Source organism: Macrobrachium rosenbergii, chromosome 40, assembly GCF_040412425.1.
Source record: "Macrobrachium rosenbergii isolate ZJJX-2024 chromosome 40, ASM4041242v1, whole genome shotgun sequence".
NCBI classification, from domain to species: domain Eukaryota; kingdom Metazoa; phylum Arthropoda; class Malacostraca; order Decapoda; family Palaemonidae; genus Macrobrachium; species Macrobrachium rosenbergii.
In genome coordinates, this window is record NC_089780.1 from 30,848,160 (window position 1) to 30,875,334 (window position 27,175).

General features: G+C 41.1%; 2 protein-coding genes across 4 annotated transcripts in view; both read left to right on the forward strand.

The window, feature by feature from the left end:
• Positions 1-27,175, forward strand: part of LOC136826313 (BTB/POZ domain-containing protein 1-like) — a 531,599-nt gene that overhangs the window by 52,723 nt on the left and 451,701 nt on the right. The window lies entirely within an intron of this gene.
• LOC136826311 (zinc finger protein 271-like) overlaps positions 1-27,175 on the forward strand; it is a 33,103-nt gene that overhangs the window by 1,589 nt on the left and 4,339 nt on the right. Inside the window, exon 1 of one of the 2 annotated variants that reach the window (XM_067083543.1) lies at positions 24,170-24,375. The exons of the other annotated variant lie outside the window; for it this stretch is intronic. The gene's annotated coding sequence lies outside the window, so the exon portion shown is untranslated. Of the gene's footprint in view, positions 1-24,169; positions 24,376-27,175 lie in introns of those variants that run through there. 2 annotated transcript variants of the gene reach the window in all.

Consider the following 27,175-nt stretch of genomic DNA (forward strand, 5'->3'; position numbering starts at 1 on the left):
TTGTCACAGTTATGAGTAGTGGAAATATGATGAAGACATACTATGCTGACTTTAGAAATACATTCTGTATTGACTTTGAAGTGTGGTCATCAAACTTAGGCATGTAGTTAAAGTGAAGAGTGAATTGATTAAGTGATTTATTGAATGGCTTTCATAGAGTTTCAAAGAGAACTTTCCTCACATTTTTTCTCTGCAGCTGACCTGATCTCGACCAGAACCTCAAGGGATTTGATGAAGGGGTCCTAAATCCCAAAATTACGTAGGGATTGAAGTAAAGCAGGACTGGGAATTAGTTTGGCTTATGTGGTAGTTTTGAGAGTATTTGCCTGAAATGGTTGCCATCAACAAGTCATAGTAGAGGAAACAAGTATAACAGCTTTTGGTCCATGGAAGATCAGGAGTGGTGGGAAGATGTCGATTATACCAAAGAGTTGTTACTGTTATATAGTTGTCAGGAAGAGAAGAGGTAGGTGAGGAGAGCAGATTTTACCAAACTGCTCCTCAACCTGAGAAGACTCTAGGAACAATTAATCATCCAGATTTGGAAGAACAAAAAATGGTTTTGTACATGCAACTTACCCGTCAGATATATACTTAGCTATAGTCTCCGACGTTCCCGACAGAATTTCAAATCTCGCGGCACACGCACAGGTAGGTCAGGTGATCTACCTTTCCCGCCGCTGGGTGGCGGGAATAGGAACCATTCCTGTTTTCTAATCAGATTTTCTCTGTTGCTGGTTCCGGCAACATCTGTTGTTGGTTCCTCCTGCTTTGATTTTCATTTCTCGCTTGCTGAGGATTTTTTGGACGGATTTTGGTGACGTATTGGATCTTTGGCTTGGCATACGCTATTGTGGACTGTTTTTGATTTGCTTTTGAAATTTTTCTGTTAAGATGTCTGATATCAAGTGTTGCACCTGTTTTTCGTGTGTGTGTTAGGCAAGAGTGTAAGGTGAGGTTGCCGAAAGCTGGTAGACCCTCACACTGTATGCATGGAGGTGTAGGGGAATGATTGTTCTTTGGACAATAGGTGTGTTGAATGTGAAAATATGTCTGAAAAAGAATGGAAGGTTTTGTCTTCTTATTTGAAGAAACTTGAAAAGGATAGAGTTAGGAAAGCTTCTCTCTAGAAGCTCTAGTAGGTCTCTTTCTGCTGAGCATGAAGTAAAAATTAACACTCTTCCAGGCTCTCCTAATACCAGTTGATTTCAGCACCTTCTCCCTTCACCGAACCTGTGGATTCGTCTTCGGAAATGGCTGCAATGAAGGTGGAGATCCATAGGATGAAATCGCAACTGCGTGCGATGAAGGAAGGTAAGAGTGACAGTGATGTGTGCAGTGTCCCCAGTGCAGTGGAGGGGCGTCTGATCGGCTCCGCATTGCTCCTAGGCCTCAGACCTCTTCCAAACTCCCAGGACCAGTGGAGGAGGAATGTCGAAAGCCGCAAGGAGGATGTAGAGCATCCCCAACGATCAGGCGTCCCTTCGGCAGATCCTGTTGTCTCGTCCCAGGCTGCCTTGGATCGCCATAGAAAAGGCATCCTGAGGAAGTGCTTTTCTGCGTCGGACTCGTCTTCTCTGAGACGCGGTTGGAGTTCGGCTGAGGAGTCGCGGTCTTTGAAGAGATCCTGGAAGGCTCCCAGAGCAGCAGCATTGGATTCGAGCCCTGAGCGCTTCCCGGAGGATTCTCCTATCGTCAAGAAGAGAGCGAGAAGATCCCCCTCGTCCTCTCCAGTAGGAGTAAAGGAGTCGACGAAGCAGATTTTGGTCGGTCTCCAAGAGCAGTTGTCAGCGCTTGTAGGATCTCTCTCCAAGGATTCGTCTCGTAGGAAGGATGACTTTCTTCCCATCAAGAGTTCCAGGAAACGTTCTTCGAGTCGTCGCTCTTCTCCTGTCAAGCTTCCTTCCAGCAGCAAACTTCTTTCATCAAGGAGGCGCTCTTCTCCCAGCAGGCGCGTTTCTGCCAGGTGCTCATCGTCGGACGGAAGCGTCTCTCCTTCCAGGCGCGCTTCTCCTCATAGATTCTCTTCTCCTTTGGAAAGGCGCTCTTCTCCTGCCAAGCGCCTCTCTCGGGATAAGCTCCCTCCTTCCAGCAAGCACCGCTCTCCGACCAGGCGTTCTTCTAGCAATAGGCGCCCCTCTCCTGGCAGGCTCTCGTCGGTGGACAAGAGCCCCTCTCCTGTCAGGCGCCAGTCCGGCAGCAGGCGCTATTCTCCTGGCAGACGCTCTTCGTTGGACAGGAATGCTTCTCCGTCCAGACTTGCTTCGCCTGATAGGCTCTCCTCTTCTTTCAAACCTTCTTCCCCGGCTGCTCCTTTGGAAGAAGTCTCAGAGGAGGAATCCCCTAAAGACGCTGGGGTATCTGATTATAAAAGACTGGCTTCGTTGCTAATTCAGGAGTTTGGAGACTCACTTAGCCATGCTGCCCCTCCTTCTCCTGGATCTTTATGGGACAGTACTAAGTCAGCAAAACCCTCCTCTTTTGTCAAGATCGCCCTCGATCTCCATGAGGAAAGCATTTAAGGGAGTTGGGAATGGATGCTCCTCAAAAGAAGGAAGCAGGCAAGACTGTTTTCTTTTCCTCCTTCTAGGCTTTTGGGAAAGTCTGGAATTTGGTACGAGACCAAGGAGCCTATGGGGTTGGGTCTCCCTTCATCAGCAGGATGAGACTTTTCGTCTCTTGTAGACTCCTCCAGGAGGCTTTTCTCCTTCGGCGAAGGCTACTTGGGGAATGTGTGAACTGGACCATCTCCTCAAGGGCCTTTTAGAGTTTTGGAGGTGTTCAATTTATGGATTGGTCTCTTGGGGCATTGGTCTCTTGGGGCTTTGGCCAGGAGGACGCAAGACCCCAAATTCCGTAGTATGGATGATTTTGTCAGCGTGTTGTCATGTTTGGACAAAGCGGGGAGCGACGGATCCTCGGAAGTCGCTGCCTTGTTCGGAGCAGGAATTCTTAAGAAGAGATCGGTCTTCAGCTCCTTCCTCACCAAAGCCGTGTCTCCTCTCCAGAGGTCCTCTCTTCTGTTTGCTCCGCTTTCACCCCATCTGTTTCCTCAAGAAATGGTTAAGGAGATTTCTCGCTCCTTATCGGAGAAGGCGACCAGGATCTTTTGGCTCAGTCATCCAAGAGAATGAGGCCTGCTGTTCCTATTCGCCAAGAAGGAGAAGGTTCTCTTTCAGGAGCCCTTTCGAGGGGCCCTTCATCCAAGAGCCTCCTTCAGAAGTAGAAGACCTGAGAGAAAAGGAAGGCCTTCCTCCCTTCCATTAAAAGGTGAAGTGAAAATTGAGTACTCCAGACAACAGTGGGTGCCTGACTGCTAAGATTTGCCGAAGTCTGGGCACAGAGAGGGGCGGACGACTGGTCCCTCTCTATTCTAAGAAAAGGTTACCTCATCCCCTTCAGGAGAGTCCTCCCTTGACAACAACTCCAAGGAGTTATCAGCCAGATACAGGGATCCTGTCAAGAACCAGGCGCTTCTACAAGCAGTAGAACAAATGCTGGAAAAGGAAGCCATAGAGCCGGTTCAAGAGCTCCATTCCCCAGGGTTTTACAATCGGCTGTTTCTGGTGCCGAAATCTTCAGGGGGGTGGAGGCCGGTTCTGGATGTAAGCGCCCTGAACTTCTTCGTTATAAAGACGAAGTTCAACATGGAGACGACCTCTTCGGTTCTTTCTGCTCTTCGTCCAGGGGATTGGATGGTCTCCCTGGACCTTCAGGACGCTTATTTCCACATTCCCATTCATCCCTCTTCAAGAAAATTCCTAAGGTTCGTGATTCAGGGAAAAGTATTTCAGTTCAGGGCTCTTTGCTTCGGACTTTCGACGGCCCCCAAGTGTTCACGGGCATTATTAAGGAATGTGGCACGCTGGTTACACCTAGAGGGGAGTGAGGATCTCGATGTATCTCGGCTATTGGCTGATCTGAGCACAATCGAAAGAGAGTTGTCTGGAGTACTTGTCTATAACTTTAAATTTGACCCAGTCCCTAGGACTATTAGTAAACCTAGAGAAGTCCCAGGTTATTCCACAACAGAGCATTGTTTACCTGGGGATTCAGATGGATTCTCGGGATTTTCTAGCATTTCCGTCCTGGGAAAGAAGAGATCGCTGCCTGGAAAAGTTGACGATCTTCCTAGGAAAGAACATTGTTCTGCGAGGGAATGGATGAGTCTGCTGGGGACCATTTCCTCTCTGGAACAGTTTGTTTCCTTAGGAAGACTTCATAAGACCTCTTCAATTCTACCTAAAAGAAAGATGGGATCAGAAGTCTCAGGACTTGGCAGAGTCGTTCCAGATATCGGACAGAGTAAAGGAGGATCTCCGTTGGTGGTTGGACCCTCAAAAACTAAACCGAGGATTGTCCCTTCAGTTACCGAGCCCTCACCTAGTGTTGTTCTCAGACGCCTCAGAGTCGGGATGGGGAGCAACACTCGGCTCGAGAGAAGTGTCAGGCACCTGGAGGGGAGACCAGGTGAGCTGGCACATCAACAAGAAAGAACTGTCCGCGGTGCATCTAGCTCTCATCCAGTTCGAGCCACTAGTCAAGGGGACATGTGATTCAAGTGAACTCGGACAACACCATTGCCCTGGCTTACATCAGGAAACAGGGAGGAACACATTCCTTCTCCTTTACGAAACAGCAAAAACGTTGCTGTTATGGGCGGAGGAGAGGAAGATCAGACTCCTCACCAGATTTGTACAAGGGGAAAGGAATGTGAGGCCGATCTTCTCAGCAGAAAAGATCAAGTCCTACCCACGGAATGGACTCTCCACTCAGGAGTTTGCGAAAAGCTGTGGAGCCTTTGGGGAAGGACGAATATCGACCTCTTTGCAACCCATTGGAATGCAAGACTGGAAAACTACTGCTCCCCGATCTCGGACCCCAGGGCAGTTGCTATAGACGGTCTTCTCCTAGAATGGTCCGGGATAGACAGGTATGCTTTTCCCCATTCAAGATCTTGGGAGAAGTAGTGAGAAAGTTCAGTTCGTCTTGAAGGCACGAAACTGACCCTGATTGCCCGTTTTGGCCAGCTCAAGATTGGTTCACAGAGGTACTGGAATGGATGGGGATTTTCCCAGATAGCTTCCACACAGGAACAATCTTCTCAAACAGCCCCACTTCGACAGATTCCACAAGAATCTCTCCACTCTCAATCTGACTGCCTTCAGACTATCGAAGGACTGGTCAGAGCGAAAGGATTTTCGCACAAGGCTGCGAAGGCTATTGCTAGAGCCAGAAGATCCTCAACCTTGCGCGTCTACCAGTCTTAAGTGGGAGGTTTTTAGAAGATGGTGCAGGACCCATAAGATATCCTCTTCCAGTACCTCTGTGACAGGTATGCTGACTTCCTTCTCTACCTGGGGAGCAATGCAACCTCGCTGTAACGACAATTAAAGGTTACAGGAGTATGCTGTCTTCAGTATTCAGGCACAGAGGACTGAATATATCTGAAAATAAAGACCTACATGACCTCATAAGGTCTTTTGAAACGGCAAAATCCAAGACTTCGAAGCCTCCCAGTTGGAATTTGGACGTAGTCTTAAAATTCCTAATGTCCAAGAAATTCGAACCTCCTCAAGAAGCCTCCTTCAGGGATCTCACCAGGAAATCGCTTTCTCTTTGCTCTGGCTTCTGCTAAGAGAATTAGTGAACTACAAGCCTTAGAAGGTAGAGTTGGTTTTAAGAAAGATTCTGCTATATGCTCCTTTCAAACCCTTCTTCTTGGCAAAAGAATGAAAACCCTTCTAAACCATGGCCAAGAAGTTTTGAGGTCAAAGGTCTCTCTTCAGTGACAGGACAAGAGTTGGAGAGGACTCTGTGCCCTGTTAGGAGCCTAAAATTCTACCTTGAGAAGAAGAAACAGCTGGGAGGTACAGTCGAAAGTCTCTGGTGCTCAGTCAGGATCCTACAGACCAATCTCTAAAAATGCCAAGCCTTTTTCATTAAGGACGTCATCAGGGAAGCTCATCTGTCTTGTGAAGATGAGCACCTAAAGCTCCTTAGAGTGAAAGCACATGAGGTGAGAGCCATTGCGACATCCTTGGCTTTTCACAAGACGTTGTCTCTCCAGTCTATTATAGAGGCGACTTACTGGAGGTGTAATTCAACTTTCGCGTCTCATTATTTAAGGGATTTGAGAGTTACGTATGATAAGTGCTTCTCTCTAGGAGCGTACGTATCTTCGGATTCGGTGCTGGGACAGGGAGCTGAATCCAATCCTATTTAGTTTAGCTTTTTTGGTTGTTTTTAATGCTTGGTGATGTGTGTTTTTATGGTTGGTTGGAAGAGGGTGTTGGAGTAAAGCCCCCCTTTCAATTCGTATCACTAACAAGGTTAGGCTTGGTCAGGTGGTCGGGATTGGTTGTTATGCTCCTTGTTAATTTTTTATTGACACCTAGCTCTGTCATGTAAGAGGGATAGCCCCCATTGATATGATTCAGGTGTAGGCTCTGTCATGTAAGTGGGCCAGCCCCTTTGACACGATCCATTATAGGCTCTGCCATGTAAGTGGGTCATCCCCCATTGGCACGATCCAGAAGGGCTGTCAGTCATAGGTCGCATCCTCGCTGAAGCTCTTGAGGCAAGCAGACTCATAGACAGTATCCATGAAGTCTTCTGCCCAATCAGGTAAGAACCATGGTTTTTTGTATTTCCTACAACATATGTTGTTTCCCATTTTTTAGTTATTAGCTGTCTCTTGCCCTCCTCCAAGGGTGCCAGTCAGCTAAGTATATATCTGACGGGTAAGTTGCATGTACAAAAATGATATTTTTATGATAAAATAAAGTTTTGTACATACTTACCCGGCAGATATATACAATGAATGGCCCGCCCAGCCTCCCCTCAGGAGACAGGTGGAAGAGAAAATCTGATTAGAAAACGGGAATGGTTCCTATTCCTGCCACCCAGCGGCGTGAAAGGTAGATCACCTGACCTACCTGTGCGTGTGCCGCGAGATTTGAAATTCTGTCGGGAACGTCGGAGACTATAGCTAAGTACCTATATATCTGCCGGGTAAGTATGTACAAAACTTTATTTTATCATAAAAATATCATTTTAATGAAAGTGCATGAGGTTCAAGAGAAACCAGATTTTCCCACCATCTGGTTGTGTTATTTATAAGTGCAGAAAGAAGCTAGGACTGGAAGAAATAGAAGAATAATGTTGAAGGAGTTCTTATTTGGAAATGTTTTGATGGGCTGAAGAACTAATTGTTGGAAGTTTACCAAAGTATCATAGTCAAAAGTGTGAGTGCTAGGTTAAAATGTTTTGAGCATTACGGTTATTAGGACAGTAAGCATTAGGCAACAAATCTGCAAGCCATACTATTACAAGTATGGTCTGTAGGCAAGTAGAATTCATGGATCTTAGGTTCATAAGAGTGGAAACAAAAAGGAAAGCATTTAAGGGTATCCTGCAAGTACCAGAGCAATAACCTTGGCAGGTCTCAAGGGCAAATAATTGAAGCATCAATGCAGGTGAGATGATAAGTAAACAGAAGGGAAAGGCCAGTGAAGCAGAACCTGTTTCAGGACCTGGTTGATTTTTCATAGAGATTACTTTTAATTATTGCAAGTTCAGGCAAGCCAGGAAGAAATGGAAGGAATAGACAGGAGGCTGAGGAAGGGGAGGGTTTGATTGTTTATTGCAACCCTTTCTTCTTCTATGAGCAGTTGTACAATAAAGAAATGCTTCCAAATGCTCTCCACTGAAGTTTTGGCAAGGTAAGCACACAAGATACATGGCTCTGCTGCAGTTGTTTCCCTTACAACAAAAACATATGTCATCCGGATCTGTTTCAGTATATGACAATTGTTTTACATGGGGACTAAGTAATCTTTGATGTTTACTCAATGTTGACATGATGCTACAAGAAAGTGCTCATGGCATAAAATCTTAAACTCACATAAAATAAGAACATGTAATTTTAGGCCCCATCAAGAAATAAAAAAACTAACCATGTTATGTTGCTAGAAAGTTAACAATTTCTTTGCAGAAAGGCAGTTGTGATGTCAACTGCTAGTGTCCATACTGCTGTCAGAATGACAGGTATAAATACCATTGTAAATTATCAGTCACACCAACTCTGCAATCCCATAAGTGAAGCATGTGCCCCTTACCAAGCTTCTTCATATTTTCATGACTAGGACTTTTGTCAAGGAGACTAACCAGCTACTGTCAGAGCAGCATCATCAAGCATGGCTTCCATCTTGCAAGAGAGCTATTATAGCAGGAACAGAAATATTGGAATATGTGAGGCACCCAGTATGCCTGTCCATTTTCAAGGCTTTGTAAATTAATTAGGTAAACCCTTCATTAAATTTACAATATGAAGAATTATTTATACTGTACAGCACTACCGATGTTGGAACACCTCTCTGACTCTTCGAACACTTTACAAGGATCACTAACCTACTTGCTGATTGGATGAGGGAACTGGCAAGAGAAACAGAGAGCATGCATGCATTTGCATTCCAGCCCAATCATCAACATCCCCTACCTGGCTTATCGTTCTTGCTAATCCATATGCCTTTACTCTTATAGGCTAATGCTCAAATTTCTGCTCAGAATTAACAGAAATACCCCTGGCTTTTCTTTTTTATATGTATTCTGTGTTAAAAAAAGTTCAGTCTAGATTGTGAGAAATTTCTAGAACTATACAGTATTTACATCTTGTTACCATACTACTAAGGGACCAATCAGTCATATGATTTTTCACGTAGGTGCATAAAAAGAGCATTATTTTTTGTAGTAATTTCTAACAGAATATATATGTTGACTTATTCTGAAATTAAATTCTTACTCATCTGACCCAAATAAAACGTATCATTTTATATAGGTCAGATTTTCAAAACATTGCTAATCTGATGACAGCCGTTTCCTATCAGCATGTCTTTTGCTGTGTTATTATAAGAAAATATCACGTCCACAATGAATATTTTCAACCATGAATTTGGGGGCTCAAAGCCAATAAAGTAAGGCAAACAAAGAAACTTTTCAAATAAACTTTTAAAAACTTATGACAGGTAAAAGGCATTTTAAAGATACTTAAAAAAAATTGCAACTTTGAATGGCAGTAACTTTATTATTAGTACTGTACGTATTTATGCTATGAAATAAATTATTTTTCAAATGATAGCATATTTCTAATTATACAATAAACAGTAAAAATAGTTTTATAAACTATGTATCAGTGAAAAGCCATTTAAGAAAAAAAATTCAAAATTTATGCAAACTTCTACAGTGATACTTTTATTTTCAAAGTTAGAAAGTTAATTTTTTAGTGAAAGAGTAGTAAAGGCATTTATCATGTACTAAACATAACTTTGATGCAGTGAAAACATTTATTTTATGGTGATTGAAATCAGTTTCATGGAAAACATTGTGTGATAACATTTTTTCATGTCCAACTTCATTACTGTACAGCTCTGTAATAACATGACAAAATACATAACAGTAATAAAACTACAGTGCTGTGCTTATTCACCTCTTAACCAATGCATGAAAATAGTTCATAGTGAATGTCTGTAAAAGGATACAGTGGTTATGAAAACATGATGAGTGAGTTTTCCATAAGTAGTAAGCAATTTTATTAACACAAAGAAACACGTATAAATCCTGCACGGAAGTAAATCATGTACTGAACAGTGCAAAAGGTTATCATTCTTTGTATGGTATTCCTTTTCTGTAGTCATCATGCAATCCCATCTTTTTCTACATCAGAATCCTCCTTGTCACTTTGCTACTCTTCATGATAAAGAAATATAGTATATACTACTGTAATACAGTACATAAAAACAGTAAGTACCATAAGTTTTTAGGAGAATCTCGCTGCATGTCTAGATGGTTTTGAAACAACAAGTGAAATAACATAGGGGGAGAGTGTGTGTGGTCTAAAAATGCTGTGCAGTGATTGGTTACAGGCACAGAAGTACTGGTGAACTGTTGGCTATCTCCCAACTTTCTCCCCTCCACCCATGGTGAGGAGGTGGTGCTTGGCTTTGTTTTCCTTCCAAGATTTACACACACACACACACAATTTACAATCAAGCTGAAAGCAAAATATTTTTAAATAAGTTTGTTTACTTTATCTTAGTTAACATGTTCTATTAAACATGTTTGAATCTGTTAGAGAAAGGGTTGAAATCGTGATATGTTGAAATAATGATATGTGCAAAAACTGGAAACCATGCAGGATGGCGCTTGGTTTTGTTTTGCTTCTGAGTGCCTCATATGTGCCTCTTCATTTTCACCTCCACCTGGGTAATGGCACTCTTTGTGATTTAGATACTCGCCAATTTGCAATGTACAATGGTCTATGACAGACATTTATATCTGGCAATGCACAGACCTTCTCTGCAATTCACAGCTTCCTCCAGATTTCTGTAAAAGAGGTTGTAAGAAACATGTTTGATTAACAACAGTCTTTTCTTGAAGATCACTGGGTCCATTGCCCTATGTAAGAATAGTTCATGAATGGCTAATGAGGCTTGTTAAATCATGCCTTATGAAGACCATGTTTGAGCAGACAGATGGTACAGAGGCAGAAAAGATTATCAGTAGGTGATCAGGCCAAGCTCCTGTATGGCATGAATGTTGACCCTGTTTTCCAACTGAAGTTTATATTTAGTGAAACAGTGAATCAGTTGAACTGTTCATGGATTGAAGAATACCCAGACTTGGAGATGTATCAGAAGTGTCCCTTCATTGTTTGAGATCTCTCCCTCTTTGTTGCAGACAATTTTTAACATTATCAATACATCTTGGGAGTAACTGAGGCACTGCATTGAGGGCCTGACAGCATAGTCCATACTCTCAGTGTTTGTACTGTCACAGGCACTTTCAAATGTGTAATCAACAATCCACTAATGAAGAAGTTCCACCTTTGGTGCCTACTGCTCTCTCTATCCCCTCTGGTTGCAACACAGTCCTGTTTTCCAGTCAAACAACCCACACAAAGACCAGGGACTTGTTTCAGGAAGATACAGCACAGAGAAGAGATAGAATTAGATTGACTCTAACCTTCATTAAAGACTATGCTTTTACGTTCTTCACTACTCTAAATTTTACAAATAAACTTTTCACATGTTCATTCTACTTACTTAAACATGTCAGCAGTCCTTCTTCCTGTCACTGTCTAAATATCTCTGTTCTACTCATATGATTGTCTAAAACTAATCCACCATGCCCCTATAAGCTAACAAATGGTGTTCTCTTGTCTCTATTGCCAAACAAGGCATTAGTGATCGCAACTCAATATGGTGTACCAATAATCACATTTCATTTACTATTTCTTTCACCATGGTTACTTGTTCACCACTGATATTCATTATGCTCAAAATCTCACCTTTGAGTACTCAAAATCTCGCCTTTTAGTATTGTAGTGTTTTTTGTCAGAGATTTGTTACTGTCCTTGTTTTTGTGGGATCTAAAGAATTTTATTTACTCCTCTTGCATAATGACTTATTATTGTAATTGTTGAAATGCAGTGTCTTTATGATCTCCCATCTATAATTGTTTATTCGTGGTTGAACAGTTTAAACCCAATAGAAATATCATGTGATGTATTAAAGATAAACTCCAATTGGAACTACCTGTAATTGGTTCATGAAGGATGACCATTGGTGGCTATCTGGCCATTTGCACAATTGAGTTTACATTAGTTCAAGTTTTACTAGGATAAAAATAAGGGCTTGGAATATCCCTAGTGAAAATCTTCAACAAAAATATATGTATATGGAATTTTAATTTTATACCAGTAACCTTAAAATGAGCAGAGCTATTATGGTGACCTACCTTTAAGAGTGTTTCCAGGTCTCTGAGACCCTTATAATCAAGCATTTGTATTGCAGACATGTCAGCAGTTTTAACAGCTGATTGAGCCCCCCTCCCAATTATGTGGGATCTAAAGAACAATTTTTTCCTCATTCATAATGACTTATTTGTTGTTGACAGTTCAGGGGTTCTTTGCTGAGTTTGCCCAAGATTAATTGTTTAGTCTTGATTAAAAAGCTCATACCCTATAGGATTTTCATGCATTGAAGGTCAATTCTAGTCAGTAAGGACCATTAATGTTGCTTATAGTTAACACGAACCTTGTATCTGGGCATATACAAAATTGGGTTGCCCATTAGTTTAAGTAAGACTACAGTAATGATAAGGCCTTAGAATATCTGTAATGAGGAACACTTTACTAAGAATAGATGGAGTTTTAACTGTATATTGCGTAATAACCTTAAGATAAGCATAGCTGTTAGATTAACCTACCTTTAAGAGGATTCTATTTATTCATTGATTTAAATTTTTACTTTTTTTCATATGTTATGGGAATTCTAGACCCCTGAGACCCTTATACTCAAGCACTTCACTGTATATTCCACTAACAGTTGATCACCCTCTACCTTCCCTTTCATGCCAATACTCAGTGGCATCAGAATGTGACATTTTTGCAGGTTCCACTTTTTTTAAAGTAACTTATAAAGTAATTACATAGCTAACAATTTCTAATAACGGGCAGCTAAAATTTGAAAATTCGTGGTAGCAATTCTTTTGTATATTTTGGTGTAAGTAGCTAGCCCCTCCCACTTTCGGGGAAGAAGAGGAACAACATAGCAAGAAGGTTCAATTTATTTCTGCCGGCTTTCAACGAAGGTTGTGAGCAACAGCTATGGCAATTTGGAATTTCGTAGGCTTTACTGGTTATTTTCCTTAGAAGATCAGTGAAGTATTTTGGATTCTTTTGATTGCCTTTCGGCATTTATTTAGTCAGGTTGACTTAATTTGGACAGTTTACCGAATTTTGACTCTTGTTTGGACTTGGTGTCACTTACTTTGATGATGTCTGACGCTAGTACATCGAGCACTCATTATTGCAGCAAAGGCTGCAATACAAGATTGACTTCTGCCAAATACGATTTACATTGTGTGTGCTAGTTGCAGGGGCCAAGTGTGCTCTGTAGATCTTACCTGTGCTGAATGTGTTGACTGGGACCCTATACAGTGGAAGATTTTAACTTCTCACCTTTCCAAATTGGAAAAAGACAGAATTAGGAAAGCTAATGCTCGGAGTGACAAATCTTTAGTTAGTCAGCATTCTTCTAAATCTTCTACTGATGTTCCTGTACTTTCTGTTATGTCTCCTAATCCAAGTCCTTCAGCTTTGCAACCTGTTTCCGTTCCCAGCTCTCATACTTCCGACCCAAATGCTGTTGACACCCTTTGAAGCGGAGTTTGATTGGAAATTTGAATTATTAATGCATTCTATGTCTTGTGTGATTCAGTTCATCAAATTATGAACTGTGAATGTAGTGCTCATAGTGAAGTGTTAGTGGAGGAGCTGGCTGTCCGTCCCGCCGACTCTCCTAGGCAAAGGTCCCTGACATACTCCCCCCTCACCTGGGAGAAGTCATACCGGAGGCCCACGAAGATAAATCCATGACTTTTCCTCTGTTCCCATGGATTTATCTTCAAATCTTCTGATTGTACTTTCCTGTATAGACAGGAATTAGAGACACCTCTTGGGAATAATCTCAACGTACGCTATTGATATTTTGAAGAAGAGAGAGCTTTGGTGCTCTTATACATCCAAAGGGGTCACATCTGCACAGAAATCGGCTCTTCTGTTCTCTCCTCTAGTGCTAGTGTGTGACTTCCTTTTCCCTCACAGTAGTTACTGGTATCGCTTCTGACTTGCAAAAGAAGTCAACACAAGATCTCCTGACCCAGTCTTCTAAATGTGCTCGAGAGAATTTTTCCTTCAGTACCAAGTTATCCTCTCCTGTGCAGCACCAGCCCTTTCAGGGCACCAGGCAAAGATTTCAATCTAGGCTTCGAGCTAACATCCATTTCTCCTCCAAGGCTATCAAAAAGTCTTCATCCAAACCTTCTTCCAAAAAGTGAGGATAATTTTTCCCCGTGCAGCAGTGGGCACCAGGCTCCTTTTTTGGGAAGAATGGAGCAAGAGAGGAGCAGAATAGTGGGTAATAGAGGTACTCAGGAGCAGATACTATTTCCTTCATAGATTATCCACCCTTAGTCAAGAAACCCATCTCATTAACCGCATATTTGCAAGGCTCGAGGTTTTCAGCCCTCTCAGAGAAGGTTTTTGCTCTTCAAAAAAGAGTGATAGAGGAAGTCACAGATGTAGACTCAGAGGGGTTTTACAGTCGCCTTTTCATGGTTCCGAAGTCTTCCGGAGGATGGAGACCAGTGCTGGATGTCAGTGCACTGATTGTCTTCATTGGAAGACAAAGTTCAGACTGGAGATGAACCGATCAATTCTTGCATCCATTCGTCAAGGTGACTGGATGGTCTCCATAGTCATGCAAAATGCGTACTTCCATGTCCCCATACATCCGGACTCGAGGAAGTACCTTCACTTCATCTTTTGGAACCAGATTTTTCAGTTCCGAGCACTATGCTTCAGACTTTCAACAGCCCCTCAGGTTTTCACCCATATTCTCGCTCCGATAGCGGGTTGGCTTCATCTAGTGGGCGTCAACATTGCGCTCCATCTGGACAACTGGCTTATTCATTCTCCCACAAAGGAAGATTGCACAGAGGACATTCAAAAGACTCTTGCTCTAGCGAAGGAGTTGGGACTTTTGATCAACCTTCAAAAGTCTCAGCTAATTCCATTTCAACAGATAGTGTATTTGGAAGTGAGTCTAAATTCTCATCTTTTTTGGGCTTTTCCTGCACTCAAGAGGATAGAATCCTGTCGAAAGATGATTGACGAGTTTCTTGCTCTTCAGATGTGCTTGGCCAACAAGTGGATGAACCTCCTATGAACATTGACTTCCATCGAGCAATTTGTCTCCTTGGGGAGACTTCACATGAGGGTACTCCAGTTTTACCTCAGAGACAATTGGGACTGAAAGGAATATCTGGACTCGTTTGTGTTCCCAGTCACCCAAGACATCAAGAAACATTTGCTTTGGTGGAGATCCAAAAATGGGCTACTAGAAGGGAAGTCTCTCTTTCCTCAGAACCCTGACCTGAGCTTCTATGCAGATGCATCCAACTTAGGTTGGGGTGCAATCCTGGAGGACAAGGAAGTTTCCGGAAGGTGGACATCGGAACAGGAAACTTGGCACATAAACTTGAAAGAACTAACTGCGATCAGTCTAGGTTTGCAAGCCTTTGCTTCGGAAGTTTGAGAAGCAAAGGGGAACTCACTCTCCTCCCTCTCTGAGGCAACGTGGGACCTTCTTCTCTGGGCTTATCAAAATCAGACAAGGATGGTAACGAAATTTGTGCAAGGCAAGATGGGTGTACTAGTGGACCAGCTGAGTTGCAGCAGCCAGGTGAATCCCACGGAATGGATATTGGACCCACTGGTATGTTCAGAGTTGTGTAAGCTGTGGGAAAGGCCAACAATAGACCTGTTTGTGACCTCCAAAAATCACCACCTTCCACTTTATTGTTCTCCAGTTCCAGATCCCGCAGCATGGGCAACAGGTGCCATGCTGTTGGACTGGTCCAACAAGAGCCTGTATGCATTCTCTCCCTTCGGGATGGTAAGGGAAGTGATAAACAAATTGAGGTCTCACGTGAATGCTTCAGTGATCCTCATAGCTTCCTTTGGCCTGTAAGGGAATGGTTTCCAGACCTAATAAGTCTCCTGTCCAGTTTCCGAAGACTACATCCTCAAAAACACAAGCTTCTCAGACAACCCCATCTCAGGCGATTCCATCAGGGCTTGCCCACGCTAGCTCTGACAGGATTCAAACTATCAAAAAACTCCTCAGAGCTAAGGGATATTTGAGAGCAGCTGCACAAGCTATCTCTAGATGAAGGAGAGAGTCTTCAGCCAATGTCTACCAAAGCAAGTGGACTGTTTTCTGCACTTGATGCCAAGCAAATCATGTCTCTTCTTCTAAGACATCTTTAACAGAGATTGCCGATTTTCTGTTGTTCCATAGAACTTCTAAAGGCTTGTCCTCATCCACTACCAAAGGTTACAGGGCAATGTTAGGCTCTGTATTCAGGCATAGAGGCCTAGATATTTCTTCGGATCGGGATTTATCTGAACTTATTAAATCGTTCGATACGACAAAGCACAAAGATTTACAGCAATTTTCGTGGAACCTGGACATGGTACTTAAATGGCTTTCAGGTCCACCCTTTGAGCCTATTGATTCTGCTTTGCTGAGGAATTTAACTAAGAAGGCTTTATTCCTAGTAGCCTTGGCTACAGCCAAGAGAGTAAGTGAGATCCAAGCTCTGGATAGGAGAATCAGTTTCTCTAATGGAGATGTGATTTGCTCCTTTACTCATGGCTTTCTCACTAAGAACGAAAATCCAACCAAACCTTGGCCTCGTTCTTTTAGCATTAAGAACCTATCTCAGGTGGTAGATTCATTAGACGAGGAAAGATTCCTTTGTCCAGTAAGGGCTCTCAAGTGCTATCTCCATAAGACTGACAAAATAAGAGATACATCCGATCACCTTTGCTGTTCAGTGAAGAAGCCTTCACTTCCTCTCTCGAAGAATGCCCTCTTTCTTTCTAAGAGATCCCATTCGCGAGTCACATTCACAATTGGGAGAAGAGCTTCTTCCCTTTCTAACGGTAAGAGTGCATGAGATTAGAGCTATGGCTACGTCCTTGTCATTCAGACATAATCTTTCTCCTGCCTCCATTCTCCAATCCACTTATTGGAGATGTAAGTCAGTTTTTTCAGCACATTGTCTACGCAATGTTGAAACAGTTTTTAATGATTGCAGTACCTTGGGTCCTTTATTTGTGGTTGGCACAGTGTTAGGGAAGGAAGTATAGAACGCGTTCCATCCATCCCTACTCTTTGCCTTGGTACTTGGTGTTGAGTTTTGCGGGGGGGGCGGCTACTCTGTACTGGAACACCCTCCAGGTCTTTTAGTGGTTGGGTGATGGTGGTTTTAATCTTTTGGTGTAAGTATCAGCATTTTTAACTGGTGTTGTGCGTCGGTACTGCGCCCAGGGCAGGGGCAAACTTTCTATACTTTGGTAGCGTTCGGAGAAGTCCTTCACTGCGAGGTCCCCACTTATGTAGCAGGTGACACTTGGCTATACCCCCACACCTCTATGGGGTAAGATGAGTGCCACCAGAGGCAGTATCTTTCTGCAGCAGCTCTCTTACCAGGTAAGGAACAACAAGCATTGTATTAATATTAAAGACTCCTTTCTATTCTCAAATTATTACTTTTAATAATTAAGGTAGAATAAGTCCATGAATCCCACCTCTTATCAATGTGGGAATCAATTATGTAATTACTTGGTAAGTTACTTATGTAAAAATGACATTTTTATAATAAAATAAAGTTTTATAGGTAGTCCCCGGTTAACGGAGGGCTCGGTTAACAGCGATCTGGTTTTATGGCACTTGTCTAGCGACGAAAAGCGGCAATTTTCGGCGCCGAAAATCACCAATTTTCACTTATCAGCATCGATAATTGGGGATTGGCACCGATACATACCTAACAGAGGCGCCAATAACAGAAAATTGGCGCTTTTCAGGGCCAATAACCCCCGAAAATCGCCGATTTTCGTTTAGCGGCGATTTTTGGTTATCATCACACCCTCAGAAACGGAATCCCGCTGATAACCGGGGATTGCCTGTATATACTTACCAAGTAAATACAGAATGGGAGCCCTCCCTCCTCCCCTCCCCTCTCATGGCATTGCGATATAAATAAGTTGAACCTTCTTGCTATGTTGTTCCTCCTTTACCCTGAAAGTGGGCATGCCTAGCTACTTACACCAAAATAAACAAAAGAATCACTACCGTGAACGTTCAGATTTTAGCTGCTGGTTATTAGAAATTGTTAGCTATGTAATTACTTGGTAATTATGTATAAAACTTTATTTTATTATAAAAATGTCATTTTTATCATTTTTAAAAATTTTTTTTTATAAACATTTCTAACACTTGCTATTAGAATTTCTCTTTCTGACTTTAATGGATCTCCATGTAGCCATATCTTATCCAGCTTATTTTCGATCCTTCTGTCACCTAATCCCTTTTCCTAAAGCCTTTATGTCCTTTAATCACTTCTAACATTCCTTGGAATACTCCACCTTCCATTCTTCAACTCATTAAATATATTCCAGGCATCAGACATGATGTATTAATGGTCACTTTAGCTTCAGCTTTCTGTGAACAGCTCAGAAGCAGATCGTTTGTAATGATTCATTCAGATTCTGTCCAGAATTATAGGTACCACATGGATGAGGCAACTGACAGGCATATTGGGAGCTACCCCAGCAACCCCCCCATCCCCCACAACATGACCATTTTGAAAGGTCCTCCATTTGATGATGGTAAGCAGGCTGATGCCCACAAATCTCTTAATGACACCTAATGTCCTCCTGGATACTCTCTGTGTCCCATTCTCACTTGTATACTTCACTTCATCACCTGTCAGCTGTGGCAGGAGACCTCTTGGTGAGCCATACCCCGGAATGATCCCACGCTATTTATATCACAATTGATTATGTTAATTTTGACTTTAATGCTGAGAAGTATTTACTAATAATATTAATCATCTCTTGAGAAATTATATATATCTATTGAATCATGTTGCCTCTTTTAATTCATTCCATTTTAGCTAGAAATTAGAATTGTAAGTTTGATATAATGGTTGACAACATAAAGTAATACATACTCATAAAACTATTGAAATAAAACATATGTCAACCTACCAAGTTTGCATCCTTTGTGATTAGTCCCTTACAAAGTTAAACTTTGATTTTTTAAATAACTTTTTATTCTCCAAAGTGGAAATGTATTGAGATCTACAGATGAGGAGCTGATCCACACAAAAAATTTCCAGGTATTTGTGAAAAGTTCTAATTTGATTACTGGTTCTTGTAGAAAACAGTACAGTTGACCCTGCCTATTCACAGTTCTGGATTCGCGGCTTCACCTATTCGTGGATTTTTTTGTGGAACCTATCTATAAATTATTCACAGGAAACTTGCTGCCTGCCTATTTGCAGATTTTTTTTAGAACAGTGTTCTGTATTTTCATATTATTCTCGTTACTAAATACTGTACTGTACTGTACTGTACGGACTTATACATTTTTTATGATAAAATAATGATTTACAGTACTATTTTCAAATATTTATAATAAGATTGAATAATAATAAGCTTAGATAATAAAAATAATGATACAGTACTTTAATACTATACCTGTAATAATAAATATAGTAGTGATAAAGACTGTATGTACAGTACTAATACTCAAATATTAATAATAAGATTAGTAAGATTAATTAATGTACAATAATTCTGTAATCATGCTAATAATATTAGTGTAATAAGGTTAAATAATATTAAATAATAAGATTAAATACTACTAATAATAATAATACTTTATACACTGTACCTGTAATAATAATAATAAAAAGGTTAAATCATATGTGTACTCACCAGTGATGAATGTTGATTAAGGATGATTATGGTGAATTAGCTGTGCAGTCCAATGAATGATGAAGATATGACTGCACAGCAGACCAGAGGAGTTACATCTCCTCTGGGGGTGCTTCTTCCCCTTCTTCAGGGGCTTGGGGAGGCACTTCTTCAGGTGCTTGGGGAGGCCCTTCTTCAGGGGCTTGGAAAGGCACTTCTTCAGGGATTTGGGGAGGCTTTGGAAGGTCCTTCTTCGTCCTTTTGTGATAAATATGGTGATAGGCAGCTGCCTTTGCTGCTTCTTTATGCTGACGAGGGCATGATTATACTGGCGCCATTGCTGCATCAAGGGCATTTGAACACTTTATGGAGTGATATAAGGATTCCGTGCCAAAGCCTCCTTCAGCTCCATGGTCATCCTCATAAGTTGGGACAGGCGTTCCAAAGACAGGCCCTCCTCCTCCTCCTCCTCGTCACCTGAACCTGGCTTGTCTTCTTCCTCACTGGCAGACTTCGTCAGCTCTTCTAAATCCTGGTCTGTCAGGGGGTCAGAGTGGGCATCAGTGATGGTGCCGACTTCATCCGGGGTGATGTCATCAAAGCCTTCTCCACCAAGCATCCTCGCCAATATGCCTGCCTTATCAATGGCCGAATGTTGAATTACTTCAGGAAAGAAGCCCTTTATAATTGTGCACACACTCCGGCCACAACTTCTTCCAGCAGGCATTAAGGGTCTCCTTCTTCATGTCATCCAACGATCGGTCAGTGATGGTCAGACATGTGGCAATTGTGAATTTATGCCAATAGTCTTTCAGCATAAATTCGTTGTCAGAGACCATTGCATTCACAAGGTGCTCAAGGGAGTTCGAGGAGTAGAGTGCCTTGAAGGCACGGATCACACCCTTGTCCATAGGCTGGAGGAGAGAGGTGGTGTTGGTAGGGAAGAACTCAAGCTGGACTCCCTCGTAGTAAAGGTCCACTGGGTGGCCGCCAGCATTATCCATAATCGACAACACCTTGAACTCCATGCACAAGTCATTCAGGTATTGACTAACTTGAGGGGTGAAGCTCTGAATGAACCAGTGACCCGTAAGGACTTTGGTGGTCCAGGCCTTTGGGTTGTGCATCCAAAACACAGGGGCAGCTACCCCTTGTTCTTATTCTTGAGGGCCCTGAGGTTTGCAGCCTTGTAAATGAGGCCTGGTTTCAGCATGAAACCATCCGCATTCCCACACATTATGAAGGTAACCCCATCCTTCTTGGCCTTGAACCCGGAGGCTCTGGCTTTGTCCTTCACGAGGTATGTCCAGGATGGCATCTTCTTCCAGAGCAAGCCAGTCTTGTCCATATTGAACACCTGTTTTGGATGGTCACCCTTGTCCCTGATGATGTTCTTGAAGGCCTTGGGATATTTCGTGGCCACTTCCATGTCTGCTGATGCTGCCTCCCCATGCAGAGAAACACTCGTCAGTTGGAACCGCCTCTGAAAGCGGTGGAACCACCCCTTGCTGGCTTGAAAACCTTGAGGAGCTGGCAATTGTCCTGCTTGTGGCTCTTCCTCTTCTTCATCTTCTGCAGATTCATCGAAGCCTAAGAAGTCTGTTTCCCCTGTGTCATCGCTTCCCTGTGCCTGTACGTTGCCGCCTTTCATAGAATTCAAAAACTGCTGGTACAGTTGTCACACTTTCTCGCAAATGATGGTGGCAAGGGGGATGTTCTTATGGCAGTCCTTTATCCACAATGCCAATGCAGATTCCATCATTACGATTGTCTTATCATGCACTGTAGAAACTATTTTTGCACTACCGAAGAAGCTAAGAGTCACTGCCTTTTTTTATCTCTGTCTCTTTCTTCTTGGTGTACCGCATAGTACTCTCATTCATGCTAAAATGCTGGGTTGCTGCAGCGTAACTTTTCCCATCCTACAACATATCCAGAAGTTTTTCCTTCTCCTCAAGCATCATGACCTCCTTCTTGTGTTTAGGCTGTTTGCCAGAAGCCTTAGAAGGAGCAGGGCATTTAGGAGGCATCTTAGGGCATGATTAAAAGAGATATACAAAGGTTTAAAACGAGACACAAAGATACGCAAAGTACACTGCCGTGGCGCAGCTGATCAGAAGATGCTATACACTGTGAACTGGGAGAAGTGTGGGGTCCCACAGCCCATCTCGCGAGACAAAGTCTTGAGGGGTACAGCCAATCAGCGCCAAGTGTACAGCCAGTCAGTGCCAAGGAAAATGAATGGCGCTCCTGGATTGGCTGGCTTGCAAACGACAGCCAATAGCATGTCGAGTATCACTGCACCTGGGTATATCAGAATCTCAAGATTCATTTTCCTTTGCTAGAGATTTGCGGATCTCTTGGCTTTGGTAGAAAATTTTTAAGAAATAAAGTGTTATTGATATTTTGCTGTGTTTAATATTCTCCCAGCCCGAGAAGAACCCTAAAAGAGTTCAGAGGTCTGGTTAAACAAATCATTTATAACTAACTAACTAACATTAACATATTACAGCACTGTAATATTTAAAAATTAGTAGTAAATCTTTTTTTATCATTAAAAATGTATTTAGTCATGAAAATATGACATGAAAATAGAACGAGTGACAAGTTCCAGAGATGTAAGCTTAGTCCCGCCATTCTACAAACTACCTACGTATTTTAGATATGCTCTACTATCATCTTAGAACACTTAATATCATTCAAAATCATCTAACAACCCAGCAAAATATCAATAAAATGTACAGTATGTGCAGAATATCAAAGTTGGTGTGCACATTACTCTGTACTTACATATGTACAGTACTGTATACGATGCGCAAATGACCAAGCATCTCTGCCCAGCTTCCTAGTTCACTGCATATGCATGTTGTGTCTGCTTCATCTACGGCATCTGGACAAGAGCCTGGGCGCCAGAGGGAGATACAGGTAATGACCAATGAGGAGAAGGTAGACATTATTGTTATGTTAAGAGAGGGCAAAAGTCATGAAGAAGTAGCAGCCGGTTATGGCATGACATTAAGTGCCTTTACCTTTCATCGAGAAGGAATGTGAAGAGGGTAGAATGCTTAGGGTGGCTCTTGGTGGAAAAGAACTCGCCGTATTCATTCATGTAGTGTCTATCTCACTGTCAGACCAGGGTTTTGAAGAATTTTGTGGTCTGTACAAAATTCGTAAGAAAGCCAGAGAGCTGCAGATGATGACAGAGGCATGGGATGATTCTGAGGAAAGATTGACAGATTTTTCCAATGACCTTAATGAGCTCATGCAGCCTTATTGTAACACTTTGTGGACATGTTCAATTACCTCAACAAGGTGGTACTTCCCGAAACCCCCGACGAAGCGCCTCCAGAAGAAGGGAAAGAGGCACCCTCAGAGGAGATGCAACTCCTCTGCTTTGCTCTGCAGTCATATCTTCATCGTCATTCATCGGACTGCACAGCTAAATCATCATCATCTATAGTCAACATTCATCACCAGTGAGTACCCGTATGACTTACGTAATCTTCTTATTAAATATTTTTAATGTGCATATGTACTTTTGAATAGTAACTGTATGAAAGAAAACGTGTGTGCCTGAATACGTAGGAGGAACTGGATTATAGTTTTCACATGTAGCTGTAAGCCATATATATTTTTAAGGGTAATAATGTTGTAAGATGACTTTGAAATGATAATAAAGTGTTTTAGGATAATAGTTTAAGGTATAGTTGATGTAGGATGATAGTTTAAGGTATACATTTTGTGTTTGAACTATTAAAATAGGCAGTTATAACATTTTTAGAGGCGGTCTTTGGCGTTCGAACTATTAAAATACAGCATTTTTAGAGGGGGTTGTCAAAACACTGTAGATGTTAACTGTAGATGGTGGTTGTGGTCCCTATCCCTCATAGAAATAATTTTCTGACTCAGGTGTTTCTGGTTCTTTGTTACTGGATGAAGCATTCATCAGTATATGTATCATGTGATTTCTCCTTAGAGTTGTGATAGGATTGGAAATAGCCAGAGGTAGAACACTGTACAACTGTAAATATTTAATTACCACCAAGATGTTTGAAATGCAAAAGTATACCTAGCCTGTGCTTCAGGCATTATGAATATGACCAGTGCTTCAAGTCTTGTGAATTAAAGCGTCAAAGCAAACAAAAATACTAAATGTTAAAATATTCATGACCTTGTGGGTCAGTGTTTTTTCTGATAGGTTTTGTTTTCACTGTAAATATGGGCATTCCCCCTAATTCAGAGATGTGCTCTTAGTACAATTATGAACAGATATCTTGGAAACTGGAAATGCAGTGTATATAAGTATAGATAATGCTAAATGTAAGTTGAAGGGATCTAATAAAACCCTGAATCATCATGATGAATGTTATCATGGTTGTTCAGTGGGTAAAAAAAAACTGTTACTTAAAAAAACCCAGACTATTCAGATTAGCTGAAGGAGATCTCTTATCTTGGCCTTTCACATTTAGAAGAGTGTATCAAAACAGAATTTCAAAACATCCAAAATACTCTTGTCTGTAAGTCAGGTTCTGCTGCTGAATCTGAATTTTTCTCCAAACCTGGCTTTCCTGCTGCAACTGAGTTCTCTTCTGTCATATTGGGTTCATTGCCCAATCTGATTGAGGTAAAGAAGGAAAATGAAGACCTTTTATCAGTGGAATTTAATTAATCCAAGCTATTCTCTGTTATCTCCAGGGATACCATAAGCACTGAATTCCAGTCCAACAGATCTCTATAAGTAAACTGAAAAGTAATGAATGTTTTATTTTTTAATTACAGAAGTAAAAAGTGAATACAACTACCTCATCCAAAAGATAGTAAAATCTTTAGGACATCAAATTCCTTTGGTTTGCTTGCTGAATGTCCTACTGCTATTGCAGTCCCGTTTCTCATGATGACCAAAATCTTCAGTTACCCAGTACCTAAACTCCCGGTCTCGTTCACGGGAGAGATCAGAGTTTCTCCCTCTGCTGCTGGACAGAACAGTACTGGTGATTTTCTTCCTCTAAGGGAAGGGTGGGGACTAAGGTACAGGTACAGTATTTATTTAGAATTAAATCTGTCCCAGTTACCCCTCCTTCAGTATCTTAAAAGAGATATAGCAGGCTAAGATCATCAAAGCCTTTTCAGATAAGATCAAATAAACAACTTGGTGGCATTTCTCTTCAGTTTCAAAAGATCTTTAAAGTTAACTATCCTCGTATGATCCAAGATGGGATCATACAGGATTTTCCCGGTTCCCAAAATCCTTTTCAAAGTAGAGCTCTCCTATAGAGGAGGTGAACTCTTAAGCTCCTGGAACATGATATTATTCATATGGGTCATATATAGAGAGTCCACAGTCAGAGAATGGTTTTGGATATGTTGTTATCCACAAGGATGAATCATATGTCATTACCTGACTGTGCCTCTGTATTTACTAAGTGTTGAGAGCATTACTAGTTAGGCTTTGGAACTTTCTGAATACTGTAGTGAAGGAAATGCTTCATCATAAAATGTGACTCTTAGAGGGCATTAGTTCTCTGAGAGTTTTTATTAGTTTCCACCCTATAGTGCAAAAGCTTGAGCAGCTGATTCACATTTCTCGCCAAGTTTCCTTGTATGTGGAAACTCATGGAAATTAGATATCAGACAGGAAAGCAAAGAGGCAACTAAGGATTATTATTTTGTTTTAAAAATTGTCCCCCACTCTTGGGATGAACATTCCAGTCAAGTTATACGTAAAATGGAAGCAATGAGAGAGATGGCTACCTCCTGGCCAATTATAAGAAATGTAAAGCCAATATGGATATTATTCCCTGGGCTGCACATTTTAACAGCAACCTAAGATAAGGGTGCACCAGAATGTGTTCACTGTGACAAGTTATGTTGGCTGAGAACATTCTGGTGCTCTGTTCCCAATTCTTAAGCAGAAGGAAAAGGTATGTCCTTTACCTGAAACCTCTTAGATTTTGGGTAAAGAGGTTTTACTTAAGTCTTTTATGGCCTTAATAAAAGAAATTGGGGTTTTTAATGACACTTATAGTAGATAATTTATTATCAGTTGCTATTTATATTTACAATTGTGTGTGACTGATATGCATGGTGTTTATCGTTAACCCCAAACGCCGACTGGACCATGTCTCGACTAAAATTGTCTGTCGGTGCCGTGGACGCACCGAAAACGTCGACTACAAAAATTTCAACCTTTGCACCTTTGGTCAAATTTGACTCGACCGAAATGGTCGAAAAACGCAATTGTAAGCTAAAACCTTACATTCTAGTAATATTCAGTCATTTACCTTCATTTTGCAACAAATTGAAGTCTCAGCACAATATTTCGATTTATGGTGAATTTTTTGAAAAAACATTTTCCTTTACGGATCAGTAACTCGCCAAAAATCTTCAGAAATTCTTTCGTCACTTTGTCAGTAATGTTTGCACCATTTTATATTAGTCATTACATAAAGTTTTATATATGAAAATGTATGGAATTTCATGTAGAATACAAAAAAATAACTCATGGCCTTCTATTTGTCAGTTTTGAACTATTTTCATATAAATCACGATGTGCGAAAATTTCAGCCTTCGGGTCTTTTTGACCCGACCGAAATGGTCGAAAAAACACAATTGTAAGCTAAAACTCTTACATTCTAGTAATATTCAATCGTTTACCTTCATTTTGCAATAAATTTGAAGTCTCTAGCACAATATTTTGATTTATGGTGAATTTTTGAAAAAACTTTTCCTTACATCAGTTCAGTAACTCTCCTGCAGGAAAATCTCAGAAATTCAGGTCACTTTGTTGTAATGTTTGCACTGTTTTTCTAGTAGCCATTACATAAAGTTTTATATATGAAAATGTTTGCAATTTCATGTAGAATACAACAAAAATAACTCTTGGTTATAGCTTTTATCAGTTTTGAAATATTGTCATATAAATCAGGGATAACTAGAAAAATTCGAAGGACTCGGTCAATTTCTTCGACCGAAATGGTCAGAAAAGTGCTAATTGTAAGCTAAAACACTTACAGACTAGTAATATTCAATCAATTACCTTCATTTTGCAACAAACAATAAAGTTGGACAATATTTCAATTTATAGTGAATTTTTGAAACCTTCTTTTTTTACCTTCCACCAGTACGAATTCATGCATCATTTGGTGATAATATTTTCTCTGTGTTGCTTTGATCGTTTTACAATATGTTATATACCAAAATCATTGCAATTTAGTGTACAATACAAAGCCAAAAAACTCATTAGCTTTAAAGACTTTGCTCCAGGATGCATTTGTATACAATTATACTGTATATGAAATTTTTTTTGCGCTGTCAGGATATTTCAATATTTATATATGATAATGATATTTTTTTTCATTTCTGATGGTTGTTTACTAAACTTCAGTGCAATTACAAAAAAAGGAGCAGCAAAAATGAACTCTTAATCTTAAAAACTAAGCATGCTGTGATTTTTTAAAAACTTTTTTCCTCAAAGCTAAGTCCACAGTCGTGATGAGCAACAGTGCCATCGGCAGACACTTTTGTAAATAAAGGCTCAGCGTTTAAGGGTTAATATGTACATGCCTGCATGAGTTACAACATGGGTAATTTTTTAATTGAAGGTCATATCTACTTTGCCATGACAGCACTAAATGGCATCTCTTTTCCTAATGCTAGGCCTTAGACCAAAAGTTGGGACATATTCATTCCTTCAAGATGTTTTAAAGAAAGTAGTTCAGTCAGTGTTTTGGGGCCATGTGTTTGTGTATACAAATATAAGGCTGATACAGGGTTTGGAGCAGCTGT